The sequence below is a fragment of the Megascapheus bottae genome, chromosome 15 (assembly GCF_031878675.1).
Source record: "Megascapheus bottae isolate mThoBot1 chromosome 15, mThoBot2.hap1, whole genome shotgun sequence".
In the NCBI taxonomy this organism is placed as follows: domain Eukaryota; kingdom Metazoa; phylum Chordata; class Mammalia; order Rodentia; family Geomyidae; genus Megascapheus; species Megascapheus bottae.
Window position 1 is genome coordinate 30,006,160 of NC_143523.1, and position 12,962 is coordinate 30,019,121.

The 12,962-nt window shown below is 39.9% G+C and overlaps 1 pseudogene; it reads right to left on the bottom strand.

Moving 5' to 3' along the window:
* Positions 1-3,515: 3,515 nt before the first annotated feature.
* Positions 3,516-12,096, bottom strand: LOC150054100 (interferon-induced protein with tetratricopeptide repeats 2 pseudogene; annotated as a pseudogene).
* Positions 12,097-12,962: the final 866 nt, after the last annotated feature.

Below are 12,962 nucleotides of genomic sequence, written 5' to 3' on the forward strand. Positions count from 1 at the left end.
AGGATTAAGGTATAACCCCCAGCATCTCACATCTATCTCTGTTGTTTTCAACCGTTTTTTTGTGAACATGTCTGTTGAACCCAATTATCTCCACAAGCCGCTAGCTGAGGAGAGGACCTCACCTACCTCATGTGCTAGTTTCCTGGTATTCATTGTTTTAGACTGAATTAGGTATTCTAAAGAAATTACATCATTTGAAATCTCCCATGCACATTCCATACTTGCTTAATACATTTGATACATATACATTTGCTACACATACATGTGATACACATGTATATGACACATACTTACAAATTAGACCTAACTTGCACATTTGAGAGAAATCCTGCATCCTTTGTCAGCTTGTGCTTGGTTTGTTTCACTTGACATTTTTCTCCCCTGTGGATACATTTCTTTGCACATCATATAATTAGATACTACACTTGAATGGGGCTTTAAAGAAGTCACGATAATGAAGAAAATGACTTGTTGCATTTCACCACAAGATGGCATGCTCAATTTTCCTGGGCAATCTTCCCAAGCTCCTTATTTTCTCTTTTATTTATTTTTTATTATTTTTATTGTAATTAATAAAAGGGTTACATGATATTTGCCAGATAGAAGGTGCATTAATTCACATACATTGATACCCTTTCAAATGTCTTGGAACCCATTACCCTCCCCCCACCCCCCCCCACCCATCTTGGTTTTTTTCCCCTTCCCTATCAAACTTCAAATAACCAAATACAAATAAATTCAATATATCAGATAACAAAGTGAGATACTGTAACAATATAAGATACCCAAGGGACAGCAAAGGAGATGAGAGATAGCATAGTACATTAGGGACAACAATCATTCGTTATATGGCTTTTGTTTCAATATCCTGGAGGTCCTTTCAATTAGCTTCATACTGTATGGCCTTATGTAAGATGGACATTTTCTCCAGATGTATAACACCTAGAAAAAAAATTCTCAAGGAATAGCTCTTCTCCCCAAATCTGATCTGAAAATAAATATAAATGAGTGATCACAACCTTGGGTGTGAGTAGAAGGTAGATTGGGAGAGGCAAAGGCTTTAATCTCAGCCTTAAATTAGTAACCAATGGAAATTGTTTCTTTTGGGCTTTGGATATTAAATGTGTTTATTTACCAAATGTAATATTTAAGTATAATTTGATGATAGCTTGTCTGTCACTTACATTTTATTACATAGTGAGATTTCCAAACTAATCTCATGTGACAAGCATCAGAAAGTACTCTGATTTTTAGAAAGTTGTCACTCATTCAAGCGTAAGTATTGCATTTGGTTTTGCGTTAACTATATCTTGTAGTTTGATTTCAATTTTACTTCCAAACTATGCAAGTCAGTTTTTCTATTTTTAGTGTGACTACAAATAATACTTTGCATTTGACCTAGTATCTTTCTGGGTTGTTCATCCCCTCTATATAATGTTACAGTTATATTTGCCAGATAGTAGGTGCATTACTTCTCACACATTGAAACCCCTTCTTTTTTTGTCCCCATTTCCCTTCCCCCACCCCTTTCTAGTTATCTTTTCTCCCCTTCCCTTTCCTATTAGTTCAAGCCTTCTAATAAAGTTTTGATTATCATAGCAGACTCTCTGATGGACAGTGAGTGTCTTGCTTCCCTCTAATCTACGGACCATGGTATGCCTTTTATTAGGAATGGTTTTCTATGCTTTCAACTTCTTAGAGAGGTTGATAGGAGTTTCAACAGTGATATCAGAAGTGGCTGCTTACTTATGGTATGAGAAATCAAAATTCCCTGTCTCAGAGTTTTTATTAATAGTAGCATCAGGGGAGTCGCCAATAGTGAATAATGCTTTTGGGTATTTATTTGCCTAATGAATGCTTTCTGAATCTTTTGTCAATTGCTGCCTAAAAGGAACTCTAAGGTCACCTAATGGCACCCAACTCCTATCCAATACTTAGCTGGAAATAGTGACATAGTTTCACTCTTGATTTAGCTTTAGTTTTCTATTTAAGTCTTAGCTTTCTGGAACTGAAACTCTACTATTTAAGGTGCAAGGTTAAATTCTGACCTTTGAGATGGTTCTAACCATCCTGAAACAAGTGCTACGAGGCTGTGCCTTTGGGTCCTGCACAGCTGGTGTAGACGCCTCAGGAGGTGCCAGGAAGTGTGGTTAGTGTCAGACAGCTGTGCTTCCAAAACAAATCTGCTATCCGGAGCTTGTGGTTAGTCTCCCAGGAAGGCTCCTTTCTGGAGCTGAGACTGGCAGAGCTTCCCCTCCAGCCATCTGTCCTATAGGATTTCCTCAGTCCACAGCCACTAGGACCCTTGGACCCCACAGTTACCTCTGCAAGGGCATTGATTGCTCTTGGTACCTGGTTAAAGCACTACAAGTTGGGCACCCAGAAAAGACCTGAATTACACTGGGTGTGTAGCTTTTAGGACTTTTCATGTGGGCAGAGAGTTTTGCATCTTGTCAAAACCAAACTGGAGGGCCGGGAGTTTGGCCTAGTGGTTAAAGTGCTTGCCTAGCATGCATGAAGACCCGGGTTTGATTCCTCAGTACCACATACATAGAAAAAAAAAAGCTGGAAGTGGCGCTAAGGCTCAAGTGGTAGAGCTCTAGCCTTGAGAAAACCCAAGGACCGTGCTCAGGCCCTGAGCTCAAGCCCAGGACTGGCAAAAAAAACAAAAAACAAACAAACAAACAAACAAAAAAAAAACCAAACTGGATCTGGTTCCATCTGTGCATTTTAACATACAGATAATTCTGCACCAATTGTAATCAGTGGGGTTTTTTTTTGGTGGTATTGGGAGCTGTGGTGATACCACGGGAGGGGGTGGTCAGCAGACAGAAACTGCCAGGTGTGGTTAGAGATGCTTATAAATTCCAGCCCTTGGAAAACTTCAAGCTTATGAAAAGTTACTAAGTAACGTTTACATAGAAGCAAATAAAAAAGTAGCCCTGAGTGAGCATATCTGTAGGAAGGGAGAATAACGCCTTCAGTTATTTATCTGTTTCCCCCAACCAGGAAAGAGAGATAAATAAAATACTCCACCCATCAGTTGAAGGTTCTTATATTTTCATTTAACGTGAAACATAAATGGTGAAGCAGGACTAGCCAGTAATGAGTTTTAAAAAGATCCAATCAATGGAGAACTGTTATGGAGGTGAAAGATCTAGCTGGCTTACACAAACATGAGCAGAGAAATAAGTCAAAGTCCTGACTCCATCAAAGATGAGTAATGATTGTCTTATTCTGAGAGATGGCAGAGGGAAAAGGCTATTCTCTAAGCCCTTGGATACAGGCCCCACGTGGTCCTTCCAGCACTCCATGGTCCAGCAATTCAGGTGCTCATATCTGGCCATAGAAAGAGTCTCTCATAATACTGATCCTTGACAATGACTAATGTCTTCATACATATCTACACCTTTCCAGTTAGAATCTTTGCACAGTGAGTTGGTGGAGGGGCTTCACAACTTCCACCCAGCTTTATGGATGGGAGGTGGCTTATGAGCAGCAGACCCTACTACTCTTTATTCTGCATCTTGGCTTCTAGAGTTTGCATCTCTCTTAGAGTCTTCATCTGTTTTCTCTATTGCATCTCTCTTAGAGTCTTCATCTGTTTTCTCTATTTCTCCACCTAACTCCTGAAGAAATGCCAAGACTACACGTCCTTTACGGACTTCGTTTCTAGAAAGTTATGTTTGAACAATCTTTTGCAGTTTGCTTTTCATTGCTTTCTTTTTCATTTGATGGCTTATTTTCACACCCACTAAAAACTGCTGGATGGCTCTTTCACATTTCATTTGATAGAGCTGAAAATTGTGTAGTGTGGATGGAGCAGTTGTTTTGATTCAGGAGCAAGTTCCCTGCTGAAATATTTTTTGGAACTCTGCTTCTGTCTACTGGTCGGTGATGGCATAAATGCCAGCAAGATAGGAATGAAATTCACATTGAGCTTATTAGCTTTCCTTAAATGATCTATAGCTTGTTTAGTTAGTTCCAGAAACTTCTTTCTTTTTCCACCCAGTGCCTTCTCTCCTGTATTCATTTGAAGGACATTTGACTTATAGCAGCAGCCAATACAATAATACAAATGAGCATTGTTTGGCATGAGTTCTAAAGCCTTTCTCAGCAACATTATTGCTTTGTCCAGTGGCCAAAGGCATTGCTCCTTTGCATAGCACATCTGTTGTGCCTGGTGCTTCTTTTATGGCTTCTTAAACTAGTTCTCCTTTATCTTCCTTCATATTTTGGAGTTTTAGGGCTAAGAGGACTTTAACATACTGGTTGTCAGGATTCAACTCAAGCATCCACTGGGTTCTGGGCTGTTGGGTAACAATCCAGATGGTAGCTGGCTATGGCCCATCCAGAGGTGAATTCTGGGTGTTTTGCTTTCTTTTCCAGAGCCTTCTCAAAACACACATTAGCCATTTCATTTTGTTTTGTACATTTTAGCCATACCCATCTTTCCTCACAGTCGAGCTCAGGACACCCAATTCTATAAAGACTGGAAAACTTTGTGCAGACCTCTTTTACCTTGTCCATATAAGTCTGAGCTTCAGAGAATGGGCGCATATGGTAATAGACCCAGGCATAGTTTCCCCATGTGACCAGACTTCTGACCTCTGCCTGGATCCTGCTATGTCTGGATGAATGCTTCAGCTTGCTGCAAGCCTTTGCTTTGGCTTCTATGCTGCCTCTTTCTGCTCATTTTCCTTAGCTATCAGCAGCCATATGTGAGCATATGCCAATGTTCTCCACTGTGGTTTGGCAATGTACATTGTCCTCTTGCCAAAAACTCATTGTTAGATGACTTTTATACCTAGGCCATAGTTCATTGTGATTTCTAATGAAATGTTTGCAAAGGATCTAGCAATTTTTTTCTATAATATATTAGAACAATGTGGGAGATATATTCAATCTATGAATGCTAAGCTGTTATGCCTTTGAGTTGGAATCTTACAAAGAATGCAATCCTCAAATCCTGAGCAATCCTCAAAGGAATGGTACATGGGGCGGATGTTGCTAATGTGAAGATTCTGATACAGTCAATCAGAGGCAAGACCTGGATGTCTTGCTCAGGCCCAGGCAATGGCACTATGCTCATCCATCCAGAAAGGATGTGAATGCTAGAAGTCTGGAGACACTTGAAGAATGAAGAGGTCACAGCAGTCAAGGCACACTTGGGAAAGCTGCAATTCAGACAAGGGAAAAGATGTTGAAACTCTATGATCTCTTGGTCATCATGAGATCCTATAGGAGGAGCTTTTGTCTGAGGGCAGGTAGAAGCCAGGAAAGAGGGACTTCAGGAAGTGCTCAAAGAAGAGAGAAGCCAAGACAGCAGTCTTCTACGACTGACCTAAGGACAATAAGGAAAGTATTAGCAGAGGTCCAGTCTCCTTAGGAACCCAGTCAGATGGGAATTCGTGCCCAAGTTTATAGATGATGAGACAAGGAAAGGCCCAGAAGCATTGAATGTGTTGCATATGCACCTGTGTGGTGCTCAATAAATTCCTAATGCAGAAGAACATCAGTTGGTAGAAGGACTCTTTTTGACTATTTTACTTAATAATTTGTTTTTGCCAACTCATCTGGAATCACTTTATATGCATAAGATTATTTGTTTAGAAGAATGTGACATAGGAAGTTGGTTTTCTGGAGATACAATATTTAAGATAAATCTTAAAATTTCTCCAGATATAGGCCAAGCTGCAGGTTGGTGGTGGGAAATTATATATGTGTGTATATATCTATATTTATAGATGTATGTATATATGTTTATATATATAGATCTATAAATACTGATCTATCTATATGTAGAGATTTGTACATAATGGATATATATGTAAAACTATGTGACATATATATACAGATATGTATGTATGATGGATATAAATACATACATATATACATATGAATATATGATTGATAAAATCATTCCAAGTAGAGATTCAATTTATAGAAGAATAACTTGTTGGAAAATGAAAAGAGAGAGGGCATGACAGAAAGGCTACTGAAGAGATAATGAAGAGCAAACTGTAGAGACACACCAGATTAGGCACCGATTAGGGTGGGCAAATAACCCTACTGAAGTGAAGCAACAAGGAATGGCAGAAAAGATTGGATGGTTCTTAGAAGAGTACTGGACTTATAGTCAAAAGTGTCATTTTCTAATCTTGTCATGCTTGATGAAAACCAAGTATCCCTTAAGATAAAAGAAACAAAATTACACCAAACTATATCAAACCCAAACTATATACATTTATAAACGTTCTTCTAATTTTGAATGGTTAGGCATAAATTCAAATTTCTGATCTGGGAATGTTAGCAAACATAACTCACCCGAGGGCCTCTGGGAATGACCTCTGTGTTAAACTTGTGCCCAGGTACTTACATTTATGTAGAAGTGCCGCGGAGACTTGGATGTATTCACCCTCTCCTGCATTGGTCTTTAAAAGGTGTATGTAGAGGTTGTTAATGAGACTCAAAGGCAATCACATGCTGGAATTAGTTGGCATCTTTTCAATGATTTCAACAACTTCTGGTGCTAGGAAGTGCCATCCCAGTCCCTGTGATGAAACAACCTGGAAAGCCCAGATCGGGACCAGGAAGCTTTCCTGGCTTCCTCCACAGGTGAACACCTGGTGTGTTCTGGCTTCCAAACTACCTTCATCCTCTGTAAGCACCCTCCTCTGCCTCCCTAATTTGTTATACTTGGTTGTTTTGAACACATGCCAATAAATACTGCATCTGGGTTGACAATGGAAATGAAAGACACCAAGACCCAGTTAAAATGACTCTGAGTGGGAGACAGGGCAGTGCACATAGAGGGGATGAGCCTTGAACTCTTAAGCATAGAAATGCATGTGAGGGCTGGGGATATTGTAAGTTTGGGGTGGGCTAAACACAGCCAGCCTGTGTGTTCAATGTGTGTGGCTTTGAACAGCTCTTAGGCCCCACAGGTTGAACAGGAAAAAACAGCAGTACTCTGTGTGACTTATGGATTAATCTAGGATGACAAATTCTTAGGGTAGCTAAGAAGTATAGAGAAACAATGGAGGATTCAAGTCTCCTTTCCTCTTTGGTGTATACCATGATCTGAGCTTCAAGACTCCTGAGCCATGTGACTACACACAAACATCTGCACAGAACATCTTGGGAGATAAGATACTCCAATACACAAATGTGCTTTTGGGGCAAGTAAAAGACATAGACTTACTAATTGGATCAAAAAACAACACCCACATTTCTGCTATCTTCAGGAGACACATCTTGACCAAAAGACAAACATATACTTTGAGTGACAGGCTGGAATAAAAGTCTGCCAAGTTAATGGCCCCCATAAACAGACTGGAGTTGCCATCCTCATATCAGATAAAATAGACTTCAAACTAGCGAGGAAGGACAAAGAAGGTTAGTACATACTACTAAAGGGATCTGTCCTTCAGGTAGATATAACCATCCTAAATATCTACTCACCTAATGCTGGAGCACCCAACTTCAATAAAAAACTTTACTCACACTAATCCAAACACAGTGATTGTTGGTGACTTTAACACACCACTGTCAACTCTGTATAGATCAACAAGGCAAAAACTCAGCAGAGAAACTCAGAATTGAACAATTGCATAGGCCAACTAGACCTAAAAGACATTTGCAGATTATTCCACCCAGCAACACCAGAATATATTTTTTTCAACAGCACATGGAACATTTTCTAAAATAGATCACATTTTAGTTCATAAAGCAAATCTGTGCAAATTCTGAAACACTAAAATTATTCCCTGCATTTTCTGAGGCTACAACAGCATGAAATTGGAACTCAACAACCAATGTCTACCACGGGAAATCCCGTAACTCATGGAGATTGAACAACACATTGTTGAATCTCCAGTGAGTCATTGAAGAGATTAGAACAGAAATACAATAGATTATGTTATTTAATAAAAAGGAGCACATAAAATACCAGCTCATTTGTGACAGAGCAAAGACAGAGGAAAATTTATAACTCTGAGTGCCTACATTAACAAATTGGAAAAAATCTCAATTCAACAATTTAATGATGTAATTTAAGATTCAGGATAAAGAGCAATAAAACAAACCCAAGTCCAGTACAAGGAAACAAATTATTAAAATTAAAGCAGAATTAAATGAATTAGAGTCCAAAAAACACAGAATCAATAAAACAAGGGGTGGGTTCCTTGAAAAAATTAACAAAATTGACAGAATTTAGCAAATCTGATCAATAAAAGAAAGGAGCACAGCCAAATAAACAAAATCATGGATGAGAAGGCAATATCACGACAGGAATGACCAAGATCCAGAACATCATAAGGGAATACTTTTCAAACCTTTATGCCAACAAATTTGAGAATCTAGAAGACACGAATGAATTCCTAGCCAATATTGACACAATGGAGACCTAAACCTACTAAACAGACTCATTTCAAGTAATGAAATAGAAATGACAATAGGTTGTTTCCCATCCAAGAAAAGCCCAGGACCTGATGGATTCACAGCTGAATTCTGTAAGACCTTCAAAGAGGAGCTTACACTAATACTCCTCAAATTCTTCAATGAAATTGAAAGTGAAGGCTCTCTGCCATACTCATTCTATGAATCCACCATAACCCTTATCCCAAAACCAGACTGGGACTCATCAAAGAAAGGGAACTATAGACCCATTTCTTTGATGAACATTGATGCAAAACGTCTCAACAAAATACTAGCCAATCAACTTCAACAACTCATCAAAGCTGGTTCAATAAACACAAGTCAATTAATATAGTTAATTACATCAACAGGAGAAAAGACAAGAATCACATGATCATTGCAATAGATTCAGAAAAAGCATTTGACAAGCTCCATTCATCCCTTTATGCTAAAAGTTCTGGAGAAACTAGGAATCCATGGAACATTCCTCAGTATAATAAAGGCTGTGCATGACAAAGCTACAGCTAGCATTATTCTCAATGGTGAAAAGCTAAAGCCATTCCCTCTAAAATCTGGAACCAGACAAGGATGCCCACCCTCTCCACTGCTCTTCAGTATAGTATTAGAATTCCTAGCCAGAGCAATAAGGCAAGAGGTAAGCATAAAGGTGATCCAAATAGGGAAGGAGGAAGTGAAACTTTCCCTCTTTGCAGATGACATGATTCTATGCTTAAAGAACCCGATAGACTCCACTCCCAAGCTGCTTGAGCTGATTCAAAACTTTGGCAAAGTAGCAGGGTATAACATTAATCTTCAAAATTCAATGGCTATCCTGTATGCCAACAGTGAGAAGAACGAGGTAGAAATCAGGAAAGCAGCTACTTTTGCAATAGCCTCAAAGAAAATTAAATACTTAGGAATTAAAGTATGTAAAGGACCTTTATGATGAAAACTTTAAAAACCTTAAAAAGAAAACCAAAGCAGAACTAAGGAAATGGAAAAACCTCCCATGATCCTGGATTGGATCCTGCCAAGGACTATCTAAAAATTCACTGCCATACCCATCAATATCCCAGTGTCATTCTTTAATGAAATAGAGGAAGTAATTCAAAAATTCATACGGAATAATAAAAGACCATGAATAGCAGAAGCAATCCTTAGCAGAAAGAACAGCACTAGAGGAATATCAATACCAAACTTCAGACTCTATTACAGAGCTATAGTAATCAAAACATCTTAGTATTGGCACAAGAACAGGCCTGAGGACCAATGGATTAGAACTGAAGATCCAGAAATCAACCACAGACCTATGAGTACCTAATCTTTGATAAGGAAGCCAAAGAAAGTAACTTAAAAAAAAAGACAGCCTCTAACAAATGGTGCTGGCAGAATGGGTTAAGCATCTGCATAAAATTAAAGCTGAATCCTTATATGTCATCCTGCACCAGAATTAATTCCAAATGGATCAAAGACCTTGAAGTAAAAGCAAATATTCTCAAAACTTTACAGGAAAGAACAGGAGATACCTAGGTCCCCTTGGCACAGGTCAAAACTTTCTTAATAAAGGTTCAGAAACACAACAAATTAAAGAAAGTCTGGACAAATGGGACTATATTAAACTATAGAGCTTCTGTATGGCAAAGGACATAACTAGCAAGTTAAATAGGAAGTCTACAGAGTGGGAGAAGATTTTCACTAGCCATATAACAGATAAGAGCTTCATATCTAAAATATACCTACAGCTCAAAAAATTGAACCTCTCAAGAGCAAATCCTCAAAGGAACAACCATCCTATTAAAAGGTGGGCTAAAGACTTAAAGAGAGACTTCTCTAGAGAGGAAAATAGAATAGCCTATAGACACATCTGGCCCTCCAAGAAATGCAAACCCAAACAACTTTGAGATTCCACCTCACTCCCATTAGAATGGCCATTATCAAAAATTCTAATAACAACAGATGCTGGCAGGGATGTGGCCAGGAGGGATCACTACTGCACTGTTGGTGGAAGTGTAAACTCGTTCAATCACTCTAGAATGCAGTATGGTGATTCCTCAAGACTAAACATAGAGCTCCCCTATGATCCAGCAATCTACTCCTTGGCATCTACCCAAATGTATAAAAACAAGAGCATACTAAAGCTACTAGCACAACGATGTTCATTGCAGCATCATTTAACATAGCTAAGATACGGAACCAACCCAGATGCCCCTCAATAGATGATTGTATGAACAAGATGTGGTATTTATACACAATGGAATTCTATGATGCCATCGGAAAGAATGACACTGCTTCATTCATTAGGAAATGGAAAGACTCAGAAAAAATCATAATCATATTAAGTGAAGTAAGCCAGACCCAAACGTTTCCCTCATTTGTGTTAATTAGTACACATCTAGGGTTCTCCTAGCAAAGGATCACAATACCACAAAACCTATGTACATATGGTCATACAGGATGTGACTAAATGAAGTGAACTCTTGTCATGGAAACAAGAGGTTTATCTTTGTGATTGTTGTTCTTAATGTGAAGTTTTTTTTTTCTTTTTCCTCCCACTTGTAGTTAATCTTCTGTGGTTACGGTGTGACTTTGTTACCTGGTATACTGTATATACACTTATTTGTTTATGTGGAATAGGGAAGGTAAGAGGGAAAACGAGATGATTGAGAAGGGGTGGTGGGAGGGAAAACATAAGAAGGGGTATCAAGGTTGGAGAAGTAATGTACCCATTATCTGATGAATGTAACTGTAACCCCTCTATACATTACACCGACAATAAAGTACAATAAAAAGAAAAAAAGAGAAAAGGGAGAGTCTTGAATCTCGGTTCCAAACCATCCAATTATCTGTAGTATTTCAAGCTCTCCTTGTTCACGAAGCACAGTTTATTTCAGGTGCATTGACCTCATAGTTTTTAAGATTTTACAGGAAATTTGCCAGCCCCAGAGGATTTGCACTCAATATTGTTATTCCAGAGTGCTTCTCCCCAGGATCTATGTGGCTCTCAGTCACCGTCTGTCTATGCTGAGATGTCACTTCATTAGTCATTTTTTCTGATATACAACTATATATGCATATTAGAATATGTGTATACTCATACACATATGCATATATACACATATGTGTGTGCATATTTACATACATATATTTATGAATCTGTGTGTATGTGTATGTAGCAAGCACATTATATTCATTTACCCTGTTTTTTTGCTTTCTGTAGCATTATAGAGTTGTTTACTCTTCTCATGCAAGCAAAGAGCAACAAATTTTTTTGGTAAGGCTATGTCAGTTTCATAATGTGTAACATTCAATAGGTGCTTAATGAAATGTTGGCTAAATGCGGTGTGGGCATGCTGAATTATGCTGTGTTATTCCTCCTCCAATCTTTAATGATAATAAATACAATGCACACCAGCTGCTTTGCATCCGAAATCCTGCAGAGCTGTTTGGCTGAACATGTAATTTGGTTTTATTTGTGGACTCAGGTGTCCTTTGCCAGCTGCAAAGGTCCCAGCCTTGGAGGAGCTGGGAGGGGGGCTGGTAGGAGGGGCTGCTGGATGGTGAGGCCACGCGGGGCCACAGGGAGCCCAGGGGACATGGCTGGTGGCCCATATTGGGGGCTCCAGAACCCCAGGCTGCCCATGGATCAATCTCCTTGAACTTTCTGATAATGCTCACCATGGTGTTTGCCCAGAAGCTGCAGGCAGAGGCCACTTGGCACTGCCAGGTGATGGGTTGGTCAAATTAGCTGAGCTAATCCACTGTGATTGGCTGGCTGGCACTTGTTGGACCTCCCGGGCCACCCTTTTCCTGCAAGTCCACTAACTACGCCTTGCTCCTGGGAGTGGGCAGTGTCATTCTGGCTGTGGCTGGGAACGCAGCAGAGGTGAGTCCCGACCTGCTGCGCTTGGGATACAGCGCTCTGAGTAGAGGTGGCCTGGAGAGCCGGTGCCTGCTTGGGCAGAAGTCCGCCTTTAGGTCCCGTTGGTATCTGAGTTCCAATGCCTCCTTGCTGGACTTGGGTACCTGGTGCCCCAGGGCTCCTGGGGTACCTTAGGTGCAAGGTGTGGTCCTAGGCGTTTTCCCCGGGCTGTGGAATTGGGGCTCTAGGCACTGCTCCAGCCTTCCTCAGGTGTTGTGAGATTTCTCTGCCATTGAGGCTGGTTATTCATTAGAAAGCTACAAGACAAGCTGGGGGATTTTGACTCGGGCTGTCGTGCTGCTCCATCTTGTTTTTCAGAATCTTCACCTGGCTTTTACTTGGTTTCAGTCAAAAAAGAGGGGGCCTGGAGTGTGGCCTAGTGGTGGAGTCCTTGCCTCGCATTCCGGAAACCCTGGGTTAGATTCCTTGGTACCACATACACAGAAAATGCTGGAAGTGGTGCTGTGTTCCGTATGATAGATAGAACACTAGAGAATCAGAAGAGCACTCTAAACCCAACTTGGAAAGTTTTGATTTGGTTTGGTTTGAAGTCTGGACCTCGGAGGTTTCCATTAGCTTTTTTGCTCAAACCATCTTCCTCTCTTCTCAGCCTCTTAAGTAGCTA